Here is a 6,101-nt window from a genome sequence, read left to right as displayed (position 1 = left end):
CTCTAAGCGCCTCGCACAAAACAATACACAAACGATATACTGGTGCATTATACAAACGAGGTAATTGAATAGAAAAGAAAAACAACAAAATCATTTATATTCACCAATGACTGCAGTCTCGATCTGGGTTAAAAATCTGTATGCCCCTTTTCAAGCCTGAAATACCCAGCTTAACTCTCTCCATACGAACGGCAAAAGAGACGACGTTAACAGCGTTTCACCCCAATTACCACCATCAAAATATTGCAAGCGGAAGGCTCTTATACTGAAGAGGTGAATGTTGACAAAGAATACCACAATTCTGACGACGGAAGCTAAAGGTTGGGTCATTCAGACACCCACTGGACATCCGAGGGGTCTGTGTAGAGGAGAAGAGAGGACTGGCCGTACTGAGTGAGTTAATATTTGTCTGTTCACTTGGCCCCGCAGTTTCGCCGGAATCTCAAGCCCATGGAATGAAATATGCACGAACGCAAAACGGTTTGTTTGATAGCAGAGACCTTGGATTCAGGTCAAGGTCCTTATAGTCGATCGTTTCCAGAACATCCATCAATTTTTTATTTATTTATTTATTTTACCATTCTCATCATTAGGTAATGTTTTGAACTGAAGCAACCATGCGATTCAGAATCACACAGCAAATAAGGTCCTACACATTACAACGAATCTGAAACTAACAGAAGGAAGTTGGGGCGGGGGGGGGGGGGGGGGGGGGGGGGGGGGGGAAGTAATCAGTTGCAGACAATAATTGAATCAAATGAACAGAAACGGAAAACTTCAAGACATTTCGATATCGTACATCCACTGGTAAAAAGACGTCAAACATTGACCCCGGTGTTCATTCCGGCAAGCCACATTTTACCGCCGGGGTAAAAACCAACGGGGGTACGAATAAGCTGCTGCACCGGAACTGGTTAAACCCTATCGATGACCGTGGTGAACAGATTGTCACTGTCAACAAAACAACAACAACAACAAAAAAACCAAAAAAAACCCCAAAAACATGACCTGGAATAAAACATCAGTGACATGCAAAATCACCACAAGTCAATAACAACAACAACAACGATGCTAATAATAATAATAATAATAAAAATAATAATCCTCTTCCTCATCATCATCATTGTTATCATTATTTTTTTTATTATACACAGAGAGAGAGAGAGAGAGAGAGAGAGAGAGAGAGAGAGAGAGAGAGAGAAGGTGCAACCGCTTTCAATGAATCGAACATGCAACCGTTTTTTCAAACCGTCTTTTTCATCAATAAATAATACTGTCCAGGAATGTCACGTTTCATTCAACGGGAATGGTACGGTAGTTCAACAGCAAAACTAGCAAGCAGCGTTTAACCCTTTCATTGCCAAGGCGAGAATTAGAGATCAGCGCGGCGTTGATTATAAGTGCAATCACCCCTTTTTGTCAGTGTAGCCTCGAGTCTGGATTTCGCTGAACAAAAGGGATCCAGTCCCAAGAGGTACAGATCCAAATAAATAACGGTGACTGACTGACTGACTGACTGACACCCTGACCTGAAAACTGTCTCAGTGTGGTGACAGCCCTTCACTGACACACATACTCGCCAGCAGCACTCAAAGGGTTAAGAAAAAAAGGGCTGGGGGAAAGCCCAAAAATAACACACACATACACACACACACTCTCTCTCTCTCTCTCTGTCTCTCTCTCTCACACACACACACACACACACTCTCTGTCTCTGTCTCTCTCTCTCTCACACACACACACAAAAGAAAAGATGAAAATAAGAATGACACACGCTGAAGATTATTACCAGGGGGGGAGAGGGGAATTCTTTCTTGACCTAAAAAAAAAAAAGAAAAAAAAAGGAAAAAAAAGGGGGTGAACAATACTGCGGAAGACAAACAACAAGGTGAACAACGAGACAGTGGAAGACAAACAACAAGATGAACAACAAGACTATGGAAGACAAACAACAAGGTGAACAACGAGACTATGGAAGACAAACAACAAGGTGAACAACGAGACTATGGAAGACAAACAACAAGGTGAACAACAAAACTATGGAAGACAAACAACAAGGTGAACAACAAGACTATGGAAGACAAACAACAAGGTGAACAACGAGACAGTGGAAGGCAAACAACAAGATGAACAACGAGACTATGGAAGACAAACAACAAGGTGAACAACGATACCCGTGGAAGACAAACAACAAGGTGAACAACAAGACTATGGAAGACAAACAACAAGGTGAACAACGAGATTGTGGAAGACAAACAACAAGGTGAACAACAAGACTATGGAAGACAAACAACAAGGTGAACAACAAGACTATGGAAGACAAACAACAAGGTGAACAACGAGACTATGGAAGACAAACAACAAGGTGAACAACAAGACTATGGAAGACAAACAACAAGGTGAACAACGAGACTATGGAAGACAAACAACAAGGTGAACAACGAGACAGTGGAAGACAAACAACAAGGTGAACAACGATACCCGTGGAAGACAAACAACAAGATGAACAACGAGACAGTGGAAGACAAACAACAAGGTGAACAACAAGACTATGGAAGACAAACAACAAGGTGAACAACAAGACTATGGAAGACAAACAACAAGATGAACAACGAGACAGTGGAAGACAAACAACAAGGTGAACAACGATACCCGTGGAAGACAAACAACAAGATGAACAACGAGACAGTGGAAGACAAACAACAAGGTGAACAACGATACCCGTGGAAGACAAACAACAAGGTGAACAACGAGACAGTGGAAGACAAACAACAAGGTGAACAACGAGACAGTGGAAGGCAAACAATAAGATGAACAAAGTGACAGTGGAAGACAAACAACAAGGTGAACAACGAGACAGTGGAAGACAAACAACAAGATGAACAACAAGACTATGGAAGACAAACAACAAGGTGAACAAAGTGACAGTGGAAGACAAACAACAATGTGAACAACAAGACTATGGAAGACAAACAACAAGGTGAACAAAGTGACAGTGGAAGACAAACAACAATGTGAACAACAAGACTATGGAAGACAAACAACAAGGTGAACAACAAGACTATGGAAGACAAACAACAAGGTGAACAACGAGACAGTGGAAGACAAACAACAATGTGAACAACAAGACTATGGAAGACAAACAACAAGGTGAACAACGAGACAGTGGAAGACAAACAACAAGGTGAACAACAAGACTATGGAAGACAAACAATAAGGTGAACAACAAGACTATGGAAGACAAACAACAAGGTGAACAACAAGACTATGGAAGACAAACAACAAGGTGAACAACAAGACTGTGGAAGACAAACAACAAGGTGAACAACGAGACAGTGGAAGACAAACAACAAGGTGAACAACAAGACTATGGAAGACAAACAACAAGGTGAACAACAAGACTATGGAAGACAAACAACAAGGTGAACAACAAGACTGTGGAAGACAAACAACAAGGTGAACAAGACTATGGAAGACAAACAACAAGGTGAACAACAAGACTATGGAAGACAAACAACAAGATGAACAACAAGACTGTGGAAGACAAACAACAATCGCGCACCCTACAAAATGAAAGTTCCCGTAACAATAATGGACAGTTATCACTAATAACAAACAACGTGGAACAAACCCGTCGGAACCAGAAACATTCGGACTGGGAAGGAAGGAAGGAAGGGAGGGTTGAAAGAAGGAAGGAAGGGAGGGTTGGAAGAAGGAAGGAAGGGTTGGAAGAAGGAAAGAAGGAAGAAAGGAAGGAAGGGTTGGAAGAAGGAAGGAAAGGTTGGATGAAGGAAGGAAGGGTTGGAAGAAGGAATGAAGGAAGGAAAGGAGGAAGGGTTGGAAGAAGGAAGGAAAGGAAGGAAGGGTTGGAAGAAGGAAGGAAAGGAAGGAAGGGTTGGAACAAGGAAGGAAGGAAGGGTGGTTTGGAAGAAGGAAGGAAGGGAGAGAGGGAGGGTTGGAAGAAGGAAGGAAGGAAAGGAGGGTTTGAAGAAAGAAGAAAAGAAGAAAGGAAGGAAGGAAAGAAAGGTTGGAAGAAGGGAGGGAGGGTTGGAAGAAGGAAGGAAGAAAGGAAAGGAGGGTTTGAAGAAAGAAGAAAGGAAGGAAGGAAGGAAAGGTTGGAAGAAAGAAGGAAGGAAAGGTTGGAAGAAGGAAGGAAGGAAGGAAGGAAAGGTTGGAAGAAGGAAGGAAGGAAGGAAAGGTTGGAAGAAGGAAGGGTTGGAAGAAGGAAGGAAGGAAGGAAGGGAGGGAGGGTTTGAAGAAGGAAGGAAAGGTTAGAAGAAGGTAGGAAGGGAGGGTTGGAAGAAGGAAGGAAGGAAGGAAGGAAGGGAGGGTTTGAAGAAGGAAGGTTAGAAGAAGGTAGGAAGGGAGGGTTGGAAGAAGGAAGGAAGGAAGGAAGGGAGGGAGGGTTTGAAGAAGGAAGGTTAGAAGAAGGTAGGAAGGGAGGGTTGGAAGAAGGAAGGAAGGAAGGAAGGAAGGAAGGGAGGGAGGGTTTGAAGAAGGAAGGAAAGGTTAGAAGAAGGTAGGAAGGGAGGGTTGGAAGAAGGAAGGAAGGAAGGAAGGGAGGGTTTGAAGAAGGAAGGAAAGGTTAGAAGAAGGTAGGAAGGGAGGGTTGGAAGAAGGAAGGAAGGAAGGAAGGAAGGAAGGAAGGAAGGAAAGGTTGGAAGAAGGAAGGAAGGAAGGAGGGAAGGAAGGAAAGGTTGGAAGAAGGAAGGGTTGGAAGAAGGAAGGAAGGAAGGAAGGGTTGGAAGAAGGAAGGGTTGGAAGAAGGAAGGAAGGGTTGGAAGAAGGAAAGAAGGAAGGAAGGAAGTGTTGGAAGAAGGAAGGAAGGAAGGAAGGAAGGAAGGAAAGGTTGGAAGAAGGAAGGAAGGAAGGAGGGAAGGAAGGAAAGGTTGGAAGAAGGAAGGAAGGAAGGAGGGAAGGAAGGAAGGGTTGGAAGAAGGAAGGGTTGGAAGAAGGAAGGAAGGGTTGGAAGAAGCAAGGAAGGAAGGAAGGGTTGGAAGAAGGAAGGGTTGGAAGAAGGAAGGAAGGGTTGGAAGAAGGAAGGAAGGAAGGAAGGAAGGAAGGAAGGAAGGAAGGAAGGAAGGAAAGGTTCGAAGAAAGAAGGGTTGGAAGAAGGAAGGAAGGAAGGGTTGGAAGAAGGAAGGAAGGAAGGAAAGGAGGGAAGGAGGAAGGAAGGGCTGGAGGAAGGAAGGAAGGAAGGAAGGAAGGAAGGAAGGAAGGAAGGAAAGGTTCGAAGAAGGAAGGGTTGGAAGAAGGAAGGAAGGAAGGAAGCAAGGAAGGAAGGAAAGGTTGGAAGAAGGAAGGAAGGAAGGAAAGGAGGGAAGGGTGGACGTTGCACATTCTGATGATTGTAGGCATCCAGTTCAAGTGTCCATTTTCACTTTTGAGTAGTTATCATTTTAAAACAAATAAAGAGGAAGGAAAGGGGCGAAGAAGAGACATGTGCGCCGAGATGGGTGAAACGGGACAGACGGAGGGTTGAATCAAAGATGAATATTTGAAATGAATAGAAGGACAATGTTACAAAAAAACAAATAAAAAACCCCCAAAAAAAACAAACCTCAGTGTACTTCGTAAATAGGAAGTCCTCAATTTAACAAGAGAAACAACTGGTAACGAACAATTTAAAAAAAAAAAAAAAAAATCAACGTTCCCGGAGGCTGTAAACGATACATTTTCATGTGTGTAAGAACCAGGACAGTTGTTTAAAGGAACATACTTGTTCAGTTTTCTGGACTGGAGTTGATGTTCAAAGTTGCTGGGGTTTTCCTTTCTTTCTTTTTTTTTTTTTCTTTCTTTCTTAACAGGAATCAGTGCACGCCGTTTAGTCATTATAGTCATTACAACACTAACAACTATAACTATATTTGCTTCGACCCATTTGCTTCTGTCTAGCCAACCAATTGCTTTAATCTATGTGATCAATTTTCAAAAACAACAACAGAAAAAAACAACAAAAGCAACAGCCCCCCCCCCCAACAAAACAAACAAACAAAAAACAAAAACAAACCCCAAACAAACAAACCCACTGCCATGCCATCATGATCACAGTAAAAGTCTGCAAAAACCTGAACTGTTCGAAATCAAATAAAGCCTGCTGC

This window comes from Babylonia areolata, chromosome 12 (genome assembly GCF_041734735.1).
Source record: "Babylonia areolata isolate BAREFJ2019XMU chromosome 12, ASM4173473v1, whole genome shotgun sequence".
Classification (NCBI taxonomy): Eukaryota; Metazoa; Mollusca; class Gastropoda; order Neogastropoda; family Buccinidae; genus Babylonia; species Babylonia areolata.
The sequence above is the reverse complement of the archived record's forward strand: the minus strand, read 5'-3'. Positions refer to the sequence as shown.